The sequence below is a fragment of the Dipodomys spectabilis genome, unplaced genomic scaffold, assembly GCF_019054845.1.
Source record: "Dipodomys spectabilis isolate Male_0828 unplaced genomic scaffold, ASM1905484v1 ptg000425l, whole genome shotgun sequence".
NCBI classification, from domain to species: domain Eukaryota; kingdom Metazoa; phylum Chordata; class Mammalia; order Rodentia; family Heteromyidae; genus Dipodomys; species Dipodomys spectabilis.
In genome coordinates, this window is record NW_024871102.1 from 390,540 (window position 1) to 415,572 (window position 25,033).

At 35.7% G+C, this 25,033-nt stretch overlaps 1 pseudogene; it reads left to right on the forward strand.

Moving 5' to 3' along the window:
• Window positions 1-2,888: 2,888 nt before the first annotated feature.
• LOC122097701 lies at window positions 2,889-2,985 on the forward strand (annotated as a pseudogene).
• The last annotated feature ends 22,048 nt before the right edge of the window (window positions 2,986-25,033 follow it).

Here is a 25,033-nt window from a genome sequence, read left to right on the forward strand (position 1 = left end):
TTCTCAACCAACCCCTTCTACAAGATTTATTTCCAATTTGCCACTTCCTTTCTCACATGTGTATATTAGGTATTCTAGCTGTACTTGCCCCTTGTTCCATTCTTCATTCATTCTATGTCTTTACTATTATTACCATTATTTCAACTTCCTGATAGTCATTCTGTTAAACTGTCTGTCAGTACTTTGAAAGGTTTATATACATTCCATGGAGTTTCAATTCTGCATATACTTGAACTGATGTCAGCTTATATTTTGATAATTCATTCATCTGAAGTAACAATTTGCAAGACTGGAGACCTGAAGCACCTAGACATGATTTCATTGCCATCCATTTGGAAGTTAATCTGTAGTCAACAAGAAAGTTTAAAAATAGCTTAAAATGTATTCCTAACTACCAGTTTTTATAAATGGCTTTGTACAATGGTTTGTGATTATTTTATTTTACATGGGATAATATTTTCTACTACCTATAAGTTTTGGCAAAAGAAGAAAACTAAAATTTACTACTGTAAAGGAAAATGATAGAAATAGAAGACAGATTGTATGTTTGTCAAATCTCTGATGAGTACTCATATTCAATTCTTTAAGTCATATTTCTTACTATGTTAGACAGGGAAAACATAAAACACCATATGATAAGGCAACTATTCATGACTTTTTAAAATGTACTTATTATGTGATGAAATTTACTTTATTAGCTAATGTTTTGGTTTGAAATATGGGAGGCTGATCTATTTAACAAATTTGCGAAGCCACCTACTGAAAAACACAAATGGTGGGGGGTACTATTCATACACTTTAAGGAATGGTTGAACCTGTTTGGCATTAGTGCTGGGTAAATAAATCAACTCTATTGTAACTTGCTCCCTACACTTGAAAAACTAGTAACCTCACTAAACATCATCACTTGTAAAGTGTTTTTTTTGGCAAATGTGATTTTTTAAAGTTTATTTGAAAAGGAATATACTTTCAGCAGATTAAATGTAGGTTATCATTTGTTTGAGAATGACAACATTTTTATACTACAGAACCAAATTTTACTGAAGTACCAGTGTTTTGAAGCACTAAAGATCTTCTCAATTAATGTTTTTCTGAATTATATTTGACCTCTATGTCAAGTATTCCTAGCATTGGTAGACCAATTATGGATCCATCTTTCAGGAACTATTTTTTAGCTTGCTGATACTGGACTGAAATCATTCATCAATCATTAAGAGAGGGGTATTACAAATAATCTTGTGACATTTGTGGACTTTTTCACTCATATGGGATGGTCATCTGAAAATTGAAAGTTTGAATTACTGTACTTTCACATTTTGTGATTTCATCTTGCATTTTAAGTTGCCTTGCATTTCCCAATTGCTCACTGCTAATTCCTGCATTTCAAGGAATTGGGGCCCTGAAATATAAGAAATGAGAAATTGAGATGGGTCTTCAATGACTTTCTCTTGGCATGTTGCATGGGCGTAGGTGGGAACTCTTGTCCTAGTTATCTGATGATGCGGATAACTGGGACCTGGGATCCTAGGACCCATGGATCCTGTGGAAGAATAATACTTTTTAGACATCATATCAGCAAAATTTGAGTATAATCAGTAGGAATGTTTCAAAAATATGGAGAAAAACAATTTGGGACCAGCGAGTTAAAACATTAAACAGAGCAGCAGAGTAAAATCCCTTATAGATTAGAGGAAAACATTGTTTTTTTTACCATGTGAATTCAGAAGACCAAGAACACGTAGAAGGTATCACAAGTTTATACCAAAAACATTGCATTGATACTTTTTATATTCTAATATATATTCTAATCCTGATTATTTATATTCCAATCTATTTATTGGAATAATATAAATTAGTCAAATTATCAATTAATTCTACTAAGATTTACTGTATGAAATATAAAATCAGCACATATAAATATAAAATATATAATCATCTATAATATAAGAAAATGTTTTTCATTGTTCTGTTATGGTTAAGGTATCAAAGGCAACTGTTTTAAAGTATTATTCCATTACCTCTACCTCAGTGTTTGATAGAATTAGAACTAAAGCTTTACCATTCAGAGATGTACAGCCTAGAGGCAAGAGGAAACACTGTGATTAAAACACTCCCAATTTAAGGCCTAATAAGGAGGAGAAACATATGGACTTCTCCTGGAGCTATGGAATATATTTGGTGATAGAAAATCAGTGGTGTAACTTCCTACCTGGTTGGATGGTAGACAGGCCAGGACATTAGGTAATCATGCATATGAACAATTTTTTCACCTTCTTGGCTTTAGCTACTTTTGAAATGGTAGGGTGTAATAAGCAGTTATATTTTGAAAAATACCTTCTAGTCCGAACAGTTCTGTCTGAACTGTTCGTCTCTCTATAATCCCTTGTAACTATGATTAGTTTTGCTCCAGTAAGACAATCTATGCTGTCAGGGTAAGACATTCTGGGTGGGCTGTTCCTGCATGGAGCAAGGGTAAAGGGTCAAGGAGACATTTGTGCCAGCAAGACCTCATTTGGGAAATTTTAAGCTGCAGATGTTTAGAAGTAGCTGTTAAGCAAGGCTTACTTTGAATCCATTAGCTCCACAAAGCTAACTCAGTTAATAAATAAGTACTTGAAAATCAATCACCTTTGCACCTATCTATAAAGGCTTCAACGTATGATCAAATTTCAAATGAAAATGATTTAAAATAGTCATTGACAAAAACTTGCAAATGTAAACAATCGAACAAACAACATAGGTTTTTTCCACCATACACAGAATTTTACAGAATTAAGATGAATAGCAATTTTGGGAACAATAAGGTTTCCTTGATACAAATAGGCAACCAAAGATCTATGCCTGTCTTAAGATTGCAGCATTAATTACTTAAATTTACAGGATAGTACATGCTTCAGCAGCAGGTCTACCTGAATTACAATACAGAGATTTACATGGCTCTTGCACCAAGATGATATGAAAATTTGTGAAGTATTCCATATTTTTCATTCTTCAGATGCAAGAAATGAAAAACAGTTATTAAAAAGTTGATTACAAATATACAAGTGTAATAATATATGTAATTAATAGAAATAAAAGTTAGTTTGACATCAGTGTATTCAATCTTCACCGTTTTAGAAAGGCCTTTACATAGCATAACCTTTACAAAACTTTTGAAATAAGATAACATTGTCATTTTATCTTAAAATGTTTCTATATGGAATGCAATCTGAAAGGACACATTTATTAATGAACCTATGTATTATAAAACAATGTCAAATTCAAAGTATTATATCTAGGAGAGAATGAAATAGATTATGGACATTATACAAACAGAATACTAAATATTTTAAAATATACTTTTTCAGACAAGCACCAGAAATATCTTTAGTTTCTGTACTACTCATTTCAACAGATAAGTTAAAATTATTTCTGATTTAAAAAATTACAAACTATAGAAATCACTATAGATGTATACAAACAACTCGAATATATTTTGACATCAAAGTCAGGCAATTCACTTGGAAGAATACCATGGAATCCATGAACTTTTAAAGTAAGGTATTGCTGTTGCTTTGTATTGTGAAAATTTTTCTATGGACACATAGGATGGACTGGCAATTTTGAAATTTAAGAAACTTAACTGATCCATTAGGACTTAGGAGAACAATTTGTACAGCTTTCCACAACTTCAAAGAGGTAGTGATACATACTTACACTTTTGGCAATATCAAATGCAGTTTCTTCCAAGTTGTGCTTCAGACATGGCTTGATATAATGGTTCAACAGAAGGAGATCCAGCTTATCTTTGCTATATCTATTCCCAGCAGCAAGATGCAAGGGGGTCAAGAGGTCTTTAATTTGGCCATTGGTATCTGCATTATGATGAAATAAAGAAGCCACTCTGTTATTATTCCATGTATAAGTACTGTTCAGGGATGTCCAGACATTCGCAGTTATTGCATGAATATCTGCCTTGAGCCACCACCTCATGGACAATGTCTAAGTGTCCACTGTAGGCTTCTCCATGAAGAGGGTTATACTCATCGTCATCCCTAGTAATCACATGAGTGGCCTTTTTGGAAAGTAGTCTCTGCACTGTAGTAAGGCGATTATTTTCAGCAGAACAAAGAAGAAATTTGCTTGGATACTATTTCATTTTTTTCTTGCGATTGATACCATTTCTCACTTTTTCACCTTGTTCCTCAACTTCATCAGAATTGCCTAACCAGAGACTTTGAGTGCCAATGAGAATTTGCTGTCCATGTATTTCCCCAATAGTTCACATTGGATGAAATGGTCAGAAAAATCCGGTGAATTTTCTGCATCTGTTTATTTTTTCACTATTTTTTATTTTCTCTTTTTTCATTTTTACTATTCTAAATTATTCTAACTGGAGAGTAGGAAATTGGTAGAGAGCAGAGGAAAGATTTTCCTCCGTATTTAAAGGTACAGACTGAAATGAGGACCAGTGTTGTCTTCATGTGCAGCTTATTCTAAGAATGAGAAAAGAGGAAATAATGTCTTCTGTGTAAATGAATTGGGATATGGCAGAGCAGAAAGTAAAATGATGCAACCAAAAATATAAAAGCAAAATAAATTAGGATAATTATGGAGCAATCATATTACCTATGAGAACCATGAAAGGGAGAGAGGAAGAGAGAGACAGATGTGCAATGATCTAGCTAGCCACAAAATCCATCCCTCTGATCAAATTATAGAGCAAATAATTTTATTTTTTAAAAGAGATGGAAATAGAATTTAAGATCAGATGTCTCCATTGTTTTTAATTATATTCTTATTATCTTAAATACTTGTACAAGGGAATTTTCATTCAACATATCAGTTTTTTTAAGTAAAATGAATCTTTAAATAAATTTTCCACACCCTTCCAAACCTCACCCCACTTTAATTTTTTCTAGTTTCGTACTATCTGCATTGAATATTATACCATCACTCTCTTCCTCCATAACTCTCTTTATTCCTTCCTTTTGACTTCCACTCACATATTTCAAGTGATAGTTTCCTGGTCTTCATTTTGTTGGAATAAAGTTCAATTTTATAAGAAATTACACCTTTGAAATACTCCTCTGCAAATAGCATGCTTTGGTTAATATTTTTGTGTAAACTTGTATAAATTTCTAGCTTCCAAATATGACACAGAATATGGGTCCTTTGTGTGTCTGGCTCTGACTTAGTTCACTTAATATATTTTTAGACCTATTCATTTCGTTGCAAATAATGTAACAGTCTTCAAAATGGATGGGTTCAATCCAATTGTGTATATGTGCCACACATTCTCTAACCATCACTCTGCCAAAGGGCATCTGGGCTGTTTCTGTAACTTGGCTACAGTGAATAGTGCAGCAGTGAACATGGTTGTGAAAGTGATTTTACTGTAACCTTTTGGAAGAATTCATCACTTCCTTTGTGGGAGCAATCCTCTAGCCAGTTTTCCAGAATAAGAACATCCCTCCCTTCATCTTCATCACAATGTATTGCAAGTCCTCAAAAACACACTTACTCCTACAGGTCTCAATAAGCTAAAACCACACTGTGCTCATATTCTTTCAATACATTTTTTTCATAATTGTACATATAAGTTAGTGAGAACCTTCTATATACTTTCCTAATGTGAGAATGAGGGACAAGACAGAGTAAATGTAAGAAATATGCAACTTAATTAGCTATTATCATATTCAAAATCATGTTCAGCTCTAATTCATAACCTCACATAATATTATTTTAATCTTTATTTGATTACTTCATCTAACCTGTAAATTATGTCAGGTGAGTTAAAAGCAAAGGCAAAAAGTGTGGTTTGATTTTGACACTCATGTGTGAGGTTGCACAACATGGGCAAATAGATGGATTAGAATTAATAGCTCTTATCCATTTTGTTAACATAGAGATGGTTTTCCCAAACTGATTCTCGAATTCGTATTCCATTGAACAACAAGAAACATGTGATAATTTCCTTTGTTTTGCTCCTTATTAACTTTTGTTTCCATTTTATTTTATAATGGATGATTTCATAAATGTACTGTAGATACAAAAATATGTTAAAATATTTCTATCCATATGCATTGATATATACATACACACATATATTATGCAGGTTATAATGATAATGTATAATTTCAGTAAGTGTACAATTTACTAAATTATTAAAACTATCGATGGCTCATGCCTGGCATCCTGGTTACTCGGGAGGCTGAGATCTGACGATCATAGTTTGAAGCCATCCTGGGCAAGAATGTCCAGGATAATCTTATCACCAAACAACCAACCGAAAATCAGAATTGGAACTGTGGTTCAAAGTAGTAGAGTGGTAGCCTTGAGAGAAAAATCTCAGGGACATCATCCAGGTTCTTAGTTTAAGAAGTACAATCTACCCAAATAAAATCTATTTAATTTACACCTGTGTAATTAAAGTATTTCCATCACCCAAATGCACAACCATGTTCATTTGCAAGGTAACTCTGTTTTGTCTGAAGTACCATAAAATATTTTCACTTAAGTTGAAAGCATTGAACCATGGGTTCATTCTATCACTCTAATGCACTTTTCCACTCAAATCTTACAATTATTCCAATTATTTAAAATAATAGCTTTTTACTTTAATACCCAAATATTAGAGTTTGAATTGAGTGTCTTGTGCCCCCTAAATGGGTGTTTTTACCACTTTGTCATGTCCCCAGTCCTAAATTATCCTGATTATTTTTCAGATCCTTGTGTATGACCTTGGGCTCAGTCCACGTTATGTTATACTTCCTGGAATTTAGAATAACAGGTGCATGGTATTGTGTACAGATCTTTCTGTCCACTCTGGGCTTTAACCTCTATCCTCACAAGAGTAGACTCCCATGTAGTCAGGATTTTCATAAGTTTGTCATAGCTGATTTTTTTTAAGTCTTTGCATTTCCTGCAGGTTCTTGACTACTGAATTAATTTGTTTTCTTGGGTTGTTTTGTTTCATTTGAATGTATGTGTTGAGTTGTTCCTCACTTTTCCTTTTATTCCTTTCAATCAAGTTCTTACCTAAAGTGCTGAGAAACCAATTCTTCTTTTTCATGATAGTCAAGGTGTACATGATTTATTCCAAAGCAATTTCAGTAATATTTAAACATCTTCATATCTATGGATGGTACATAAATGATAAGTGCTGCGACGGGTCTTTTTATTTCCACAGCAGTCTTTGTCATGCACAGACAGATCATGAAATATATGAAGGTAATAAAACTACAGATGCAAGCAAAGAGAAGAAAAAACTATTATTAATTTTTTGACAGAGGCTTGAGTTCTAGTGAAAGAAATACTTTGCTTGATGCAAGATTTCACAAAATTGTATTGCTAGGAGGAAGCTAAACAATCATCTAATTCTACAGAATTGAGGGAGAAGAATCAAACTCCTGAATAGTTTACATATGGGTCAAATAAAAGCATGCTTCTAAAAAGAGAGTTGACTTTAGAGAAACATGATGAGTTCTATGTAAATAGGTGCTTAGTTGATTTTGTTAATTTGTAAACTAATACAGGGAAATAGGGTACAGCATGGTAAAAAATGAACTTTGCATTGAAATACTCATGTGTGTGTGTGTGTGTACATGCACGTGTATACATGCACGTGCATGTGCAAGTGCTCATTTATTCATTCATCATCCCTAAGCTTCTGTGTCCAAGGATAGTGGTTTACCACTTGAGCCATTGTTCCACTTCTGGCTTTTTGGAGATAATCGCATGTATTTTCATGATTGGACTGGCTTTGAATAGTGGTCTTCATATCTCAGCCTCCAGAGTAGCTAGCTAATCTTACTCAGCCTCCAAGTAGCTAGTTAAAATTGGGCCTGTCCTCTATACTTCACTGCTCTTTTATTCTTGTCCTGAGGTGTTTACATGCCTAAGTCATATATATGTCTAGTTGCTTTAAGAAATACTCTGACTGCTTGGCACCAGGGGCTCCCATCTGAACTCAACTACTGAGGAAGCTTGAGAACACAACCCAGGCCAAAAGTTTAGTGGACTTCCTTCTCAATCTATAGCTGGGTGCATTGGATCATTTCCACCATCCTGCACTATCTACAGGTTAAGATTTGAAGGACTGCAGAATCCAGGACAGCCAAGTTAGGAAGCTAGACAATTTGGTGTGCAACTCTTATGCCATTCATAATGAGAAGTCTAAAAAGTCAGATCAGGTGCATGTTCTTTTGAAAGGGAACCCCTATCCTAAAATTAACCATTGATATGACACCAGTCTAACAAAAACAATACCCAAGTTGAACACAATTTCCCACAACCAAAATAAGCATATACTTTAACATGCAAAAACTTAGTACAATCTTCTCTTTGCTCTAAAATCAGCTTCATCTAATTATCACATGATGTGACAGAATAGTTTCTTCATTAAACTGATTATATATTTTTAAAAAAACCTAGAAAATTCTTTCTCACATATTAAATGCAAACTAATGGCAAATTGCCTAAGTTCTTACCTATTTGACTACCACTATAAATTCATCTTATGATTATTATTAATGGTAATATATTCAGATTTATTAATTTACTGTGTAACAGTTATTAAACTTTTGGGTTCTCTGCTGAAGTTGAAGTATTTAAATAGTATCATCAAATTATATTACTTGGGTACTTAGGGCAGTTTTTTTAAAAGTTTTAAACCAATGGTTTCTAGTAATTCTGGTTTTTTTTGGGGGGGGGGGGTCCGGTCGTGGGACCTGAATTCTGGGCCTGGGCGCTGTTCCTCAAGGCTAGTTCAAGGCTAGCACTCAACCACTTGATCCACAGCGCCACTTCCAGCTTTTTTTTTTCTGTTTATGTGATGCTGAGGAATTGAACCCAGGGCCTCAAATATGCAAAGCAAGAGTTCTACCACTGAGCCACCTTCCTAGCTCTCTATGAATTCTTAATTGGTATATTATTTAGTTTATTTTTAATTTCAATTTAATTTTATTGTAAAGGTAATGTACAGAGGGGATTATTTAGTTAGCTAAATAAAGTAATGAGTACATTTATTATGGAAGGAACATTGTTATCTCTTCCATTGATTTTTTTGCACACTCAAAAAAAAACTACTGATGCTTTTCCTGTCGCTATTGACCAATGGGTACTTTTCTTTCTTCATGCATTTTTTATTATGAAATTGATATACAGAGGGCTTACAGTTATTTAAATCAACAAAAGAATACACTTCATTTTATTTTCTAAATTTCAAATTTTGAACTTAATTATTTTCTTTTGTTTCTTTAGGGTAATTCTTTTTTCAGAGTTGTAGGATTAGTTAATTTAGTTTTGCATAATTTTAACACATGTAAATTATTCAGAGATATATTTTTGCTTTCAAAATAGTTAACATGTGACTATTTAAAAATTATTTTCTTAAATTTTATATGGTTGATGAATTTAAATAAATTTATTTTCTTATAGTTCTAAACATATTTGTCCAGGTAATGAATACTGTATTTTCAAGAAGCACATACTTTATTAAAAAAGGCTGCATTACATGGTCACTTTTTGAAAATATTTATACTTAAATTAAAAAAAACTGAGCTGGGCATAGTGATTTGTGGTTTCTACTTTCTAACTATGGTGGGAAGTCTAAATAGGGTTTGTAATTCGGGAGAGACTGGGAAACTATGAGAACTTATCATAAAATTTCCAGAGTGAAATGATTAGAGATATAGCCATGCCTAGCAAGATATAGAGCACCTGGTTATTATATTCTAAATCTTGAGTTAAAACACCAGTAACATCAATCTTTTGCCAAAATAAAAGGATACATGTTTCAAAATGTTTATTATTTAAAACTTGTTTGCAAATTTCTCATGTCTTTTATTTCTTAATTTTCAATTTACTTAATCTATAAGAATCCAAGTATTTTGTGACTGTTTTATTTCTACTAAACTTTTAAATAGTATGAGCAATATTATAATTTCATATATTAAAATACTTTTACTGTTTTTGATAATTTGCTCTGTTTAATATGATAATAAAAATATTCCAAGTGTGTGTATGTGGTGTGTGTGTGTGTGTGTGTGTGTGTGTGTGTGTGTGTGTGCTTATGTGGGTTTTGTGTGTGTGTGCTTTGTGTGTACTTTGTAATGCTTGGGAGATCACACAATTGCTTCACATATGTTAGGCCAATGTTTTATCACTGAACTATACTGTCTAGTTATAATACAAATAGTCTTTTAAGTTATGACTTCTTAAAAGTTTCATTCCTACTATGCTTTTTGAAAATTATATATGATAAAATGTGATCCATCTTCTATCCACATTAACAATTGTTAGTTTTATTCTTTCTCTTATTTCTTTGGAAATGAATTATATTCCTATTACAACTTTTTTACATTGTAACATCTCTATACAATGCTTTGTTTTCTATTTTATTTTTTCCATGTTATCTGACTTTCAGTCCAATGAAGAAGGTAACAGATTTTCAAAAATAAATTCTTAGATTTATGGTCCATAGATTTTGAAAAGGATGCTATGAGATTTTATGAAATAAAAACAGAATCTTAAATGTTTGTATTGGCACTATTGCCTCTCTAGATTTAAAGAATAATCTTAGACTACTACCTCAATCCTTTGTTTGTGTGTATGTATGTTGGTCATTGGGTTTGAACTCTGGGCTTGGGCGTTGTCCATGTGCTCTTCAGCTCAAGGTGAGCACTCTACCGCTTGAGCAACGGCAAAACTTCCGGTTTTCTAGTGGTTTATTGGAGATAAGAGCCTCATGGACTTTCCTACCCGGGATAGCTTTAAACCACCATCCTCAGATCTCACCCTCCTGAGTAGCTAGGATTACAGGCGTGAGCCACCGGCACCTGGCCTACCTCAAACCTTATAAAGAATGATTATCAAACTAAATGTGAGATGTAAAAACCGATAAAACATAAATGTAAAAATTCATGACATCGGATTAGTAAAGGTTTCTAAAAATTTGGCATGGAAAACATTAGTGGCTAAAGAAAAGCAAGAACTGGATTATATCAAGTGATAACCTTTCATAATTCAAAGGACACTATAACAGAAACAAAACCATATCCAACAGATAGAGGGCATATATTTGTTAATGCTACAATGATTCTGAAACTTAAGTATTTTTTGGGAGGGATCCGGTTGTGGGGCCTGAACTCTGGGCCTGGGTGCTGTCCTTCAGCTCTTTAGCTCAAGGCTAGCGCCCTACCACTTGAGCCACAGAGCAACTTCTGGATTTTTTTTGCTTATGTGGTGGTAAGGAATCGAACCCAGGGCCTCAGGCATGCGAGGCATCGCTCTACCCCTGAGCCACCTTCCCAGCCCCTAAAACATAAGTATTTTTATATCTTCTAATTCTATAAAAATTTTTTCCTGAATAGTATATTTCATTAAATAACATGCAAATTAATAGTCAATAGGAGGAGCATATGAAATAAGCTCCTTTTTAGTGTCTAAGAAATAATAAAAACTCACTAATAAGTCCATAATATAAAAAGAGGACGCAAAATATAGTAATGCATTTGTGGAGAAATTGATATACTTCTAATAGTGATCGATTTGTATAATACTGCAATCATTTTAGCAAATAAGATTTCAAGTCTTCAAAAGGTGAAAGAGAATTTTATAGGATCCAGGCATTACACTTCTATGAATGTATTAAACAGAAGTAAAAACTTTTTTTGGATAGAGATTGTAGTTAATTGACAGTGAACTTGAATAGTATGTGTGAGACCCTGGAAATGATCCCCAAAAACAAATTTTGAAAAGACACACTATAGAGGTTGTATGATGGGCAAATTCCTGTAACTGAATTTTATATCTATTTTTAATGTCTGTTCTAAAATTTACAGCATTTCTATTTGAAGGAATGCAAGTTTGTGAAAATCGGGCTTTGAAAACTTATGAAGGCACAATTCACTTCCAAAGCATTAAAATGTATACAATAAAAGGAGATAATATATTGTAAGTGAATTGCATGTCAGGAAAAAAAAACTATTGTTAAAACTTCTTCACACAAAATGCAGAATAGATAAAAAGATGTTTTTGGCGTTGGCTAAAAACTCTTTGTAAACTACTGCATTTAAAGCAAAGATGTGATTTCTGTTTATTTTGAGGGTATTTTGTCCGTTTGGGTTTATACAGAGATAACTCAATCCAAAAGTATAACTGGAATACCTAGGAATTATGCATCAATTCTAATAATTTTTTATTATTTTTATTGTGAAAATACTGTACAGATGGGTTACAATTACATGGGCAAGATAATGAGTACATTTCTTATCAAGCATTGTAGCCTCCCCCTTTGTTTCCCCTTCCCATCCCTTCCCATCCTTCCCTGTCCCCCACCCAATACTCCCCGCTACCCCCGCTAAAGTTGCAAAGTTCACTTTTCAATATAACGACTTGTACATCTCATTGTTGCAATGGGTCCACCTGTATCCCTAATGTTTTCCCATGGCTTCCCTTATTTGCAATATCTAGTATATGTCTGAGTCAAGCAGAAAAGGTCAGATAAGGTGATGTTAGGGAAATGAACCCTGAGATATGTATTCAAATGTTTTCTTTCATGCGATTGTTTCTAACACATTTATGATTATTTCATTGTTGCTTTGTATTTCCCTCCCCCACAGTATAACCCCTGCTTTCACTGTATTTGATGTTGGTATAATTTGTGGAGGGGAAGGGGTAAAACTTCTAAGTAAATGAGAAACTTTTCTGGAAGAAACTTTTAGCAAATGACAGAAGACACAAATCTATGCATCTGCATTTTATGAAAGTCATATGTTACATGCTCAATCCAATTGCTTATCTCTAGTTTTCTAAGAAAAACGTATTCTCAAGATAAGAGCCAAAAGCAGTGAAAAGAACAAAATACACAATCATCTTGATTTATTTGTGAAAGTAACAAATGAAATAAAATAATTCCACTTAAGGGACTCTAATATTAGCGTATGTGAAGATGTTCCTAAATGCCAATATCCATTAAATTTTTGGAATTTTGATTTCTACTAACATAGGAAAACTAGAACAAGAAAACAAATATAGACTTAGAGTGAACCAGCCTTGAAATAATTTTCTTAATTGTTTTGAAATTACAAAAGAATTGATACTCCTTTGCTTTGGAAATCATTTAAAAATATTTATCACTTATGATAATTCAAATACTAAGCAAGAGTAATTTTATATAATCATTATAAATATCATTTTATTACTATTGTAAAATAGAATAAAAAAACCAGTCCCAATATATGATGTACCTATCATTATTCTTAACTTCTAATCATTACCTAAATATCTTAAACAATCTAAACAGTCATGTCTTTAACATAGCCTTAAGTATTCTATACTTTTTTACTTAACATTTTCCAGGGGTATGTATTCATGTTTCTAAGAAATGTTCACAGCAGTTAAAAGATGCTTTTGTGAAATTAATGTGATACATTTTTTGTTGTGGGTGTTGTTTTTAGTGGTTAATTGGAGATAAGAATCTAACAAGTACTTTTCTGTCTGGGCTAGTTTCTAAAACAATTCTAAGATCTCAGCACCCAGAATAGCTCTTATTATAAGGGTGAGTTACCGGCACTTTGTTTCATGAAGTATTTTTTAAAATTTTAATTATATGTTAAGTTACTTGTTTCACTATGATGTATATCATTCTACACATGAATTTAGGTATATTTATATATTTCTGAGGACAAATAATCTCTAAAAATATACTATTCTACACATAACATTTATATATAGAGAGAGAAGACATATATATATATAGAGAGAGAGAAGACAGACTCGCTCTAAAAATTTTATGCTACTATTTTTGAACTTTTTCATTTCAAAGATATACAGTCTATTTTTCTAAAAGTTTCCTAGAATAAAATAACTAATATTTCAATAGAAAGTAGAGTTTATTACTTTCAAGTGAATTTTAGATATACACATATTATTGTAGTAACATTTACAGTATATTACTTGAAAAGATTCTGCCCAAACTCTTAAATATTTGATTGTAGTTAGGGGGAGAGAGGAAGTTAATTCATAGTGATTAGGAATTTGCAATGCTTCAAAAAATCTATGCCATAATTTGTTATAAACACATAGTCAAACTATCTGATATGTTTTAGGTTTTTTTTTATTTGTTCAAAATTTCAATATGGATTCATGCACAGTGGTAACATTAAAATTATTAATCAAAAGACAAATAATAAAATCATAGACACATATCCGACATTCAATAATTAGCACTTATGTTGCTAATAATAATTTTGATGGGGAGGATGATGACCACAGTGTAGCCTGATAATGACGATGTTGTGATTGAAAAGGAAAAAAATACGTAGATAACTTTGAAGCTGGATTTCCCACATTGAATGCATAGTTATAAACAGCGTTATATTACATACAATAAGAATAACAGGAGGAGGGCTGGGAAGGTGGCTCAGTGGCAGAGTGCTGGCCTTGTCTACATGAGGCTCTGGGTTTGATTTCTCAGCACCACATAAGCAGAAAAAGCAGGAAGTGGCACTGTGGCTCAAGTGGTAGAGAGCATTGAGCTGAAGAGCTGAGGGACAATGCCAGGCCAAGAGTCCAGGCCCCCCGACGAACCAAACAATACAAAACAAAACAAAACAGAATAACAAGAGGAGATTTTGAATATCAAGAAATACAATCACGTAAACAGGTACAGACAGTAAAAACCCTAATGTTATTCCAGCAGTCTTTCTAATGTATACTCACTGTTCTTTGTGGTATTATTTTCTTGTAAATAAAATCGTTTATTTCCACATTTTGATGGACTAAGATGTAGGTTTCAACTTAGTGTGATTAGTTCAGATAACATTCTCATATAGATACCATTCAATAAAAGGACACAAGCTGCAGAGCCAGGAGTTAAAATTTATTTTTATTTCTGTATGAAACTATTTCTGACTTTATACCAACAAACTGAATTTGACTCTTCCCTTATTTGTAAGCTAAGTTAGAAAATGTAAGGACTGTTTACTTTCTTTTTCTTTGCTCTAGAAGTCAACAAATATATTCTTCAATATTTCTGGTAGATTACATCCATTAAATGTAAGACCAACATTCAATGTTGTGAGTAAATAATGGTGGTACTCGAATTTTTGTCTGAGTTCTTCACTCTGTGTGCTTACAAGGAGAGTCATTGGGTGAAGGAGAGGACCAATATGAAAAGACTATGGGGAGAAATGCATACTTAGTAAATAGTTGTTTTAGGACTGAGTGAGTGGTGATGAGTATTTGCAATAGGCTGGTGTGTCAGGGTCATAAAAAGGAGTACATAGAAATTACATTAGTGACAGAAACTGAGAAAATCTTGATCATTCATCTTATCTGATGGATGGAGGTAGGGTAAGAGGAAATCTAAAGTTTTTGCACATCTCTGTCTCCTAACTGTGTTAGTTACATTCTTGGTGATAAGGATGGATTTAGATGGATTTATCTTGGTGATAAAGATGGATTTAGAGGAAAAAAACTCTCTGATAGTTCTAATATTTATGTTAAACAGATGCAAAGATAGGTCTGTTTGGACATCATCAAAATATTCATGACCATGAATATGAAAAATAATAAAATCAGGGACATTATTAAAGGGAAGAGGAAAAGGAAAGTTCTGACGAAAGTGTGAACAATGTGAGTACCAGTGTGGACAAGATTGGAGGAATGTGATAAATAAGGAAACAAAAAAGGAATAAACACAGATTTACAGAAGAAAAGGAAGGAAAGAATTTTCAGGAAGATATTGAATGAAATCTACTATTTGGATTTGAAAAGTAAAAGGACATTGACAAGTTCAATAAGAACAGTGTTTTGGTGAAAGTCATATTGATAAAATGTTGAGATGTGAATGTGAGGACAAAATTCTGGATCGATTAATTCAACAGATCCTGTTGATTCTAAATGTTGGGAACAAATACTTAATCCTGACCTTAGAAAGATTATACAGATATAACTGTCATGAACTTTTATTACTGGTATTCTGTGAATATTTTTGAAAACTTTATTTAGCTAGGAGATTATAGATTGAACTACAGCACAAAAAAGCCTAATTTGTCCTACAGTTCCAATTAGTGACCCATCTATCCATATCAGTTTGGGATTTTATTGAAATATATTTAGATATGTTTGGATATCTTATCAGCCTACTCATTATAAATGTAGGACAAGTAACACCAAGTATTAGGTTGAACATACAGCTTTACTGATGTGACTGAAGACTCCTGTAATTGATTCCTCTTTAGAATAGAAAATGCCTCAATAGCAATTGACACATCATAACTGCCATATACACTATTGAAATCTAATTCTTGTTAGGTATATCTCCATACTGAAATAATCCTGTCAACCAACCTGACACAAATTCTTTTTGTGTGTGTGTGTGTGTATTTCTTATCTTTTATTATATTATAATAAAGGGAAAAATATCACTTACCATATAAATTATAATGAAAACTGGATCATAAATCCTTAGCTTAAGATTGACACTGGAAAACATATGAAAACTCAACTGGCATGAAATATACATGCTTCCAAATACATATGTGTGTTAAGATGAGGGAGTACATAAAATACACAAATTAATATTAAGAGAACACTCATTTAGGTAAAAAGAATGCCCACTAAATCTAACTTCAAGACTTAATTTTTTGTAGGTAAAGAGATTTATGAATAAATAAGCCATCTAAATTCTAACAGTGAACAAAGCTTTCTAATTTTCAGATCTTTTGATATTCACTTTAAACTTTCTGACACAAATTCTTATATGTAGGAAAATGTTCTTATAAACTTCAAGCTTTTATTGAATGGAAAAATTCAGACATTACTCTCACCACTACGATTAAATGCCTAAAAAGATAAGACATTTTGCTTTAATGCCTTTCTTTCACTTTCTCATACACATTGTCAAGTAGTGAAGGATTCTGATTTAACAATAATACAATCGTGACTTGTATTAACACAACATCTAGGATCTAATGTTAACTTGGACACTTACTAATTAGCTCCAAATTTTGTGGATATTTATATTTCTCCTGGGTAAACTAATGAACTCCAGGAAAATGTCCTTAAGGAGCCTTTCAATTCTAATATCACTGTCTCAAAATGCTTTAATTTCTACATCCTTTAATGTGGGCATAGGGTTATATTGTGGAGCTTTTCTCCTCAGAGAGTGAGTATTACCCTATTGCTTAACATGGACAAAATACCTTCATACATAGACTGGGCGTGTACAAACAAGAAGTAGTAGTTGGACAATGTTCTTAGCAGTTTGTACAGATAAAATGGAAATAGAGCAACTATGAACTCAAAAGGAATGTGCAAAGAAGACAAAGGCACAAAGTAGAATGTGCCAAGAAAAGCTAAAGTATAATTTCAAATAAGGTGCTCAGGTGTGAGGGTGTGTTCAAAGTACAGGTTCAGACAATGTAGTTGGATATCTTGGGCAGAAAACTGCTTTAAACTGTTCTGGGATAATTGTACAAGTAGAAGCCCCTAATTCTGACTCTAATCAGCCACAACATCATCAACTCACCAAGTTCAAAGTGAGAAAAAGAGGGCTGATCACAGTTAGTGTTGAAACAATGGCAATCACATAACTTTTCTTATAAGTGTTCATTTATTTTGGAGCATTTAAGTAGGGAAAAGCCAAGTAAATATTTTGCATGTACCTAAATTAAGTGGGACGTATTATATTGGTCTCTCTTTAACTTGGAAGTTATAGATTATGACTTTTTTACTCTAACTTGGGACGATGACCTGCTGTCAGTTATTTTCTTCTCTTACCCTTTTTTTGTCCTTCCACTTACATAATTATTATTTAAAGAGACATAATTGAGCTTGCATGTCTAAATTCTTCCAAATTACCTGAACTACTTCATACTTCTGGCAGCCTCCTATATCTTTCTCAAGGGAAACATTTTGAAACTACCATTTTTATCCTACATGATATTGGATATCTTCCTGGCTAATTCCTGCAAGATATATATTAGACTCATCCTATATCTCAACATTTGTACCACCATAAAATACTATCTTACTTAGAAATCATGATATTAGTATATCTGGTGAGGCAGCATCTGTCATTTTTGAATGGCCTTAAGTGATACTTACATGCAATCATGTTTTAAACCAATATGCCACTCAGTAGATGAATGAATTGACAAAATGTGGTTTATATATGTATGGAGTAATTCTATGCTTCGTATTCATAAGGAAATGGAAAAACTTGGAAAAATCCTACTAAAAAAATAAGCAAGACACAAAGAAACAAATTTCATAGTTTCCCTCATTTGTAATAACTAGGAAATATCTAAGATAGTCTTAGCAGATGAGCAGAATGAATCAATATCTATGTATAAATGACCATATAAAATGATGCTGAGCAAAATAAACTCCTATATATGGAAAGAGAGGTCTTTCTTTGTGGATGTTGTTTTTAATGTACTATGTGATTCTTTTTTTCCTTTATGTTATCCCATATGGTTTGTCCATTGTTGTACTTGGATTCAGTATCCTGTGTATGGTATATACATTTATCTTCATTTGGCAAGGGAAGCAGAACAATAAAATGGCGAGACAAAGGACAAAAGGCAAACCAATGCAATAGCAATAGTCACAGGACAATATGTTGAAAATTTACAATGCAACTTGTGAGTGGTATTGGGGTGAAGGAAAAGTGTGAGCAAAATGAGGGAGGGGATAAAAATTTTGATATGTTATGTATTCAATACCTTACAATTACTGCAACCCCTTCTATATATTGAAAGACCCCAGCCCGTGCTTGCCCACTAGGTACCCCAAGAAAATTGCTGCCCCTTACCCTGCATACCTAAGGGGGTGGTGGGGCAGGATAAGTGCAGGCCGCTAACCAGGAAACGAAACCTCGAGCCTCTGAGTCACCGCCTGCAGACCCTAGCCTGACCCTAGTACATGCCTTAAAGCCAGACATTCCTAGAAAATAGCCGACCCACCTGTCCCTTCCTGTAAAACTTAACCCTAATGGCAGGGTAGGGCAGGATGTAATAAATCACTTGTCAAAATTAGGGAACAAACAGTTTCGGTGCATAACGACCCGCACAGACTTGTCCGGGCAAGTACCGACACGTCAGCTTCCCCCCCAACCCCACCTACCCCATCTGGCCAGCTTAACCTGTCCAATCCCCATCCTGAGCGTAATTTGAAAATAACCAATCATCCCCCTGTAACCATGCATCTCGCTTCTGTAACCTCGCTTCTGCTGCCCATAAAAGTAGGGTGCTTTCAGGCACTCGGCGCGCAAGTCTCCCGATAGACTTTGTCGCCCCGGGTACCCGTGTAACCGGTTCTCAGACACTTGACTCGAACCTTGTGGATCTCGTGGTTAAGTGCACCTGGGAGCCGAGGCATGCCCGAATAAACCTCTTGCTGATTGCATCCGCACAAGTGGTCTCGTTGTTCCTTGGGGAAGGGTCTCTTCTGATTGAAGGACACCCCAAGTCTTCGGGGGTCTTTCATGTGGGGGCTCGTCCGGGATAGAGACCCCCACCCAGGGACCACCGACCCATTTTCGGGAGGTAAGCTGGCCAGCATCTGTGTGTCGTCTGTGTGCTGTCTGTACGCTGTCTGAAGTCTTGTGTGGCCAAGTGTTGTGCGCTTGCGAATCTGGTGAGTTCGGCCGTTCTCGTCTGTATCAGGCGGACCCGTGGAGGAGCTGACGAGCTCGTACTCCCGACCGCGGTCCCCAGGAGACGTCTTGGGGGCTTCTGGGAGCCTGAAAAAGTGGCTCATCGGAGGGCCTGAAAAAGTGGCCCATCTGGAACCCGGTCCTTTTGGACGCGTGGTTCATCAGGGGAGACGAGAGATCCGGACTCTCAATAAAGTCTCCATCAGGTTTTGCTTTCAGTTTGTTAGCAAAAACGCGCAGCGAAGCTAAATGTTCTAAGTGTTGTCAGTATTGTTTTTGTGTTTGTTAAAATTTAAGCATGGGACAGACTGTCACAACCCCCCCTTAGCCTTACTTTACAGCACTGGAAGGACAGCCTGAGCCTAGATTGTCAGGTTTTAGGAACTTGCTTGTTTGTCAATTATGAAATTGCCACTGACCACCTGTGAGTGGCCCCAGTTAGATTTCAGCCTTGGGCCTTGGCTCAGGGGGTCTGAGCGTGGGGGAGAACCTGCCAGTCTGAGGGGACGGCCGCTAGGGATTTTTCTTTTCCCTTGCCCCAGATGACTGGGAATTCTCCTCCGCCTTGGAAGGCCCCTGGGTCAACGTCTGCAGGAAAAAAAAAAAAGAAAAAAAAAAGAAAAAATCCTCCGGAGGTAAATAGGGGGTTTGAGCCCCCTGGTAAGTGAATGGTGGTGAAATGTCGCCCCATTCACTGAGACTTGATTTTGTCTTTGTGGCCACTTGGTTGTATTGTTAACTTTAGTGTGTGTTTGTTTTATGTTTTCTGGGGTAGGAAAGTTCTGGGTGAGTGTGGCAGGCTCAATCAGCAGCCTCTGGATTCAGCTTGCTGAGTGAGAACAGCACAGAGTTCCAGTAGGGATAAACTGGGGCTCATTAGTCCCCAACTCAGCCTTCAGTTTTTGTCTAGTTTTGTTTTAGAATTGGTACCAGTTTTAAATGTGAATCCTTGGTTTTTGTGTTTATCTGTGTTTTTGTTATTTAGTTAAACATCTCTGGGGGAATAAAAGTTCCAGCTGGGCTGGGTCACAGACCTGCTACGCCCACCCTCCCTGTGAGGCATGGAAGGTTACTGGGCTAGTTTGGTTCCCTTCAAGCCTCAGGCTGCAATTTTCTCTTTGTGCAGACTGCCAGCAGGAAGGGTGTAAAAGGCTGTGTGCCTGGTTTGGACTTTTTCAACTAGTCCTGACAATGTAAAAATCTGGACAGTTTAGTTTTAGGTGACCCCCTCCCCCAGCCCTCCTCCTACAGAAGGGATTCTAAAGACTAATTAGTGAATTGCCTTGCTAGATAAGCAAGCTCTGGGAAAATAAAGCCCAACAAAGGTACCTAGTTAAAAAGAAATACTGTCTTAAATTTTTGTTTAAGAACTTTAAGTACGTACGACTGATTTTGATTTTTGCGCGCTTTAAGATCTGTGTGAGTGCTTTGTGTGTGTCTGTGAACATGTTCAAAGATAAAAATTGTCAGCATGCTGTAAAAATTGGGTGAGTTTAAATTTAAAATTCAAAAGGTTATGAGGTTTGGACATTACCAAAGATTTTAAAAAATCTTCACATTGTTTTAAATGGCTTTGTAAAGATTCTTTAACTTGCAAATTAGAAAATCTGGTATTTTAAAAGACTAATGTTTTAAAATGCATAAGACTGTTTATTCTGTAATCAAGTTATCTGGCTTAACAAAAATGCATTGGCTGTTTGGGATCTAATTCCCTTGGCTAAAATTTGGGGATAAATATTAGAAATTTAAATGTAAAGGTTAGTTTAACACTGTCAAAGATGTTACCTGTTCTGTCTGTCTAAAACTGTATTTCATTCGAGAACCAAGAGAAGAGATGGAGAAAAACTTAGAAACCAACAGAAGACCTATCTTTAGGGGTAAGGGGTGAACAAGCAGAAGTGCAGTTCAGCTGGCCATGCATGGTGGGACAGGCCCTGGGAGGAGTCCACGCAGGGTGAAAGAGGGTAAGCTGGCACAAACGCAGTTCATCTAACCCTAAAGAGTCAGATTGGGTGCATGCCCATTCCATAGAAGGGGCCGAACGGCCCATCTTTGTTCTCTCTTTTCTCTGCAGTCAGACACTGAAAACATGATGGTTAAAATGAGTGATGTGATGACCTGATTAGTATTGCTAAAACTTCCCCTTGGATGTGTTAACACAAAAAGTTATTTGTATAATGTGGCTTACTTTCAATTATGTTTTACGATTAGGATGTTTTTAAAAGTTATAAAGGTGTTAAGACTAGCTTTGGGGTATAGTAAAGGTGACTGTAATTTTTGCATTAAGGAAAAATTGTCATTTGAGTTTAAAAATCTTAATGTGTGTCTGCTTTAAAACAAGCAACCAAGAGGCAATGAGTGACACCTGGCCTCAAGATTTCAAGGGATCTTTTCAAAACGCAAATGAAAACTAAAGTATGAAATATTAAAGGTGATTAATAAGAGGCTTTTAAAAAAATTAATTAAAAAATGGATTTTTGGATATAAAGTTTAAATGTAAAATTGTTCTTGACATTGGCCTCAATGTGCACAAAGGGAAAAATTAAAATTACCAAAATAATTGCTATTCTAGCTTGCTCTTATAGTTTTTTTAAGTTTCCAGCAAGCCCAGAGCAAAGCACAGAGGATCCTTACAAGTTTGTCAGATGTAACTTTGACTCTTAATAAGTTTCAGGTAAGAGCATGCTTAAAAGCTACTTCTATGTTGACCACCTTGTTGCTTTTAATTGGAGTAAAGTGGCCTTTTATAAGACGCATTGATCTGCAAACTGGTTCGAAGCCAGCCCGGGCAGAAAAAGGTCCCTGTGAGACTGTCACCTCTATTCAGCCAGCAGAGTACTAGCCCTGGACTGAAGAGTCAGGGGACAGTACTCAAGCCCCAAGCTCGAGACTCATAGTGGCAGAGTACTAGCCCTGGACTGAAGAGTTAGGGGACAGCATTCAAGCCCCGAGTCTGGGACTCAAAGTGGCAGAGTGCTAGCCTTGAGCTGTAGAGCTGAGGGACAGTGCTCAGGCCCTGAGTTCGAGTCCAGCAACCAGCTAAAGGGAAATGCCAATAAGGCATTTATCCCAATGTGGAGAAGACACTCCTGGGACAAAAGCAATGGAGGAGCATCCAGAGGCAGTAAGCCACTGCTTGGATGGCAGAAATGTCAGATCCTAGTGTCATTTGTGCGTGGCCTTTCAAAACTGGTCAGAGCCGGGAGGTCATAGGAAGATAGTTTGGAAGCATGCCTAATGTTCATGACTACCTTGTAAGAGACAGGAACTTGCCAGTCCTCTATGATAGTAAAAAGCTAATGTTATAAAATGTGGGGGATAGTTTAAATCTCAACCCCTTTATGTGCCAAAAAGCTTTAATTGATTGGCTGACACTAGTTACGTGAAGTTCATTTGCTCAGGAAAAAGTTTGCAAACCTGAGTGTGTTTCTATTGATATCTGTCTAAAGGCCTGCAAAGGTAACTTAGGCATCTTAGGCATTGTTGAGATCACATTCCTAAGCCATCTAGGAAGATGCTTTTGCAAACCAGAGTGCTGCCGGAGAAAAGGTCTGTGCAGTTGTCAAAGCTTAAATATTGTTCCTAATGACATCTAACCCTGATAGCCTCTTTGTAAAATAGGCTAAAGTTATAGGTTCCTGGCTAGGTAAGATCAACGCCCCTAAAGTCAGCTTGAAGAAGTTACAGAAGATTGACTTCGCCCTTCTACCCCCATTTTTAAGATCAAGAAAAAAAAAAAAAAAAAGGCATAAAAAAATAGTGTTAACTGTTGTAGGTATGCAAGGTGTGGAGACTGCATCTGTCAGAGATGGTTACAAGACTAAGCCTTCTGAGCCTTCTGTGTCTATTTACAAAAATATCTGGTTAGTAAAAAAGTTGTGATTTTGGTAAATTGTCCTGGGCTATTGTTTAAACATCTTAAAAACCAGCAGGATCAAAGCCTGCCAAGCCTATGCAATGTATCCTTAACCAGTCTGTGTAGGAATTTACAGCCCAGCATGAGGTGTGACAGTCCCTTGGAGCCACTGAGAGATCCTGTTGCTGCTGCTGCTGCATACCCTAATGGTTAAAGTTCAACGACTGCCTGACAGCCACCTGGAGAAACTCCTGCCTAAAGATTCCATCACCTCAGTCTGCTTCCTGGTTGACTGCTGCTAAATCTAAGATCTTGTCGGACATTCTTTTGGGTGATATCCAAAAACCCTCTCTTCCCACAGTGGATATTGGGGACAAGGATATCACTGGCTTACTTGTCTTAGGCACTTCAGTGCATAGTGACTGGAAATCCACTCTATGGTCACAGCCTAGTTTGGCTCTGGTATGGTAATAACCTGAGTGTGTTATCAATGGAGGTAATACTCTTAGCCTTAAAATCTAGCAAGCTTCTACATCACAGTGGTGCCTTAAGGCTGTTCTAAGATAAAGGTTCCGCAAGCAAAAGGAAAATTGTGCAGTTTTAAACTACAGCTACAAAGATGCTCAGGGATTGTAAAGAAAGAGGGTGGTAAAGAAAGCCTTGGAAAAGGGATTGTAAAGAAGGTAGTAAAGAAAGCCTTGGGAAAGGAATTGGGGAAAAAATTGATATCCACTTTGGATAAGAAAGGATTTGAAAAGTAAGAATTGTCTTTAAAGAAGACAAACCTCAGAAAGTTTAAGTATGTAGCAAATGGTATGAGTATGTCTTAAAATTGGAGCTTACAAGTACAGCTGGTACAAAGGATCATGGAACAAGTCCCCATGGTTCGCTACCCTGTTATCCTCCCTAATGGGACCACTAATTCTTACCTTAGGTCCCTGCATTATAAATCGCCTGATACAATTTGTAAAAGACCGACTATCGGTCGTACAGGCCCTAGTACTAACCCAACAATATCATCAGCTTAAATTAACGGAGGAAACGTCGGGTGAATGAAGGATTTCATTCAGGCAAAAGGAAATGGGGGAATGAAAGACCCCAGCCCGTGCTTGCCCACTAGGTACCCCAAGAAAATTGCTGCCCCTTACCCTGCATACCTAAGGGGGTGGTGGGGCAGGATAAGTGCAGGCCGCTAACCAGGAAACGAAACCTCGAGCCTCTGAGTCACCGCCTGCAGACCCTAGCCTGACCCTAGTACATGCCTTAAAGCCAGACATTCCTAGAAAATAGCCGACCCACCTGTCCCTTCCTGTAAAACTTAACCCTAATGGCAGGGTAGGGCAGGATGTAATAAATCACTTGTCAAAATTAGGGAACAAACAGTTTCGGTGCATAACGACCCGCACAGACTTGTCCGGGCAAGTACCGACACGTCAGCTTCCCCCCCAACCCCACCTACCCCATCTGGCCAGCTTAACCTGTCCAATCCCCATCCTGAGCGTAATTTGAAAATAACCAATCATCCCCCT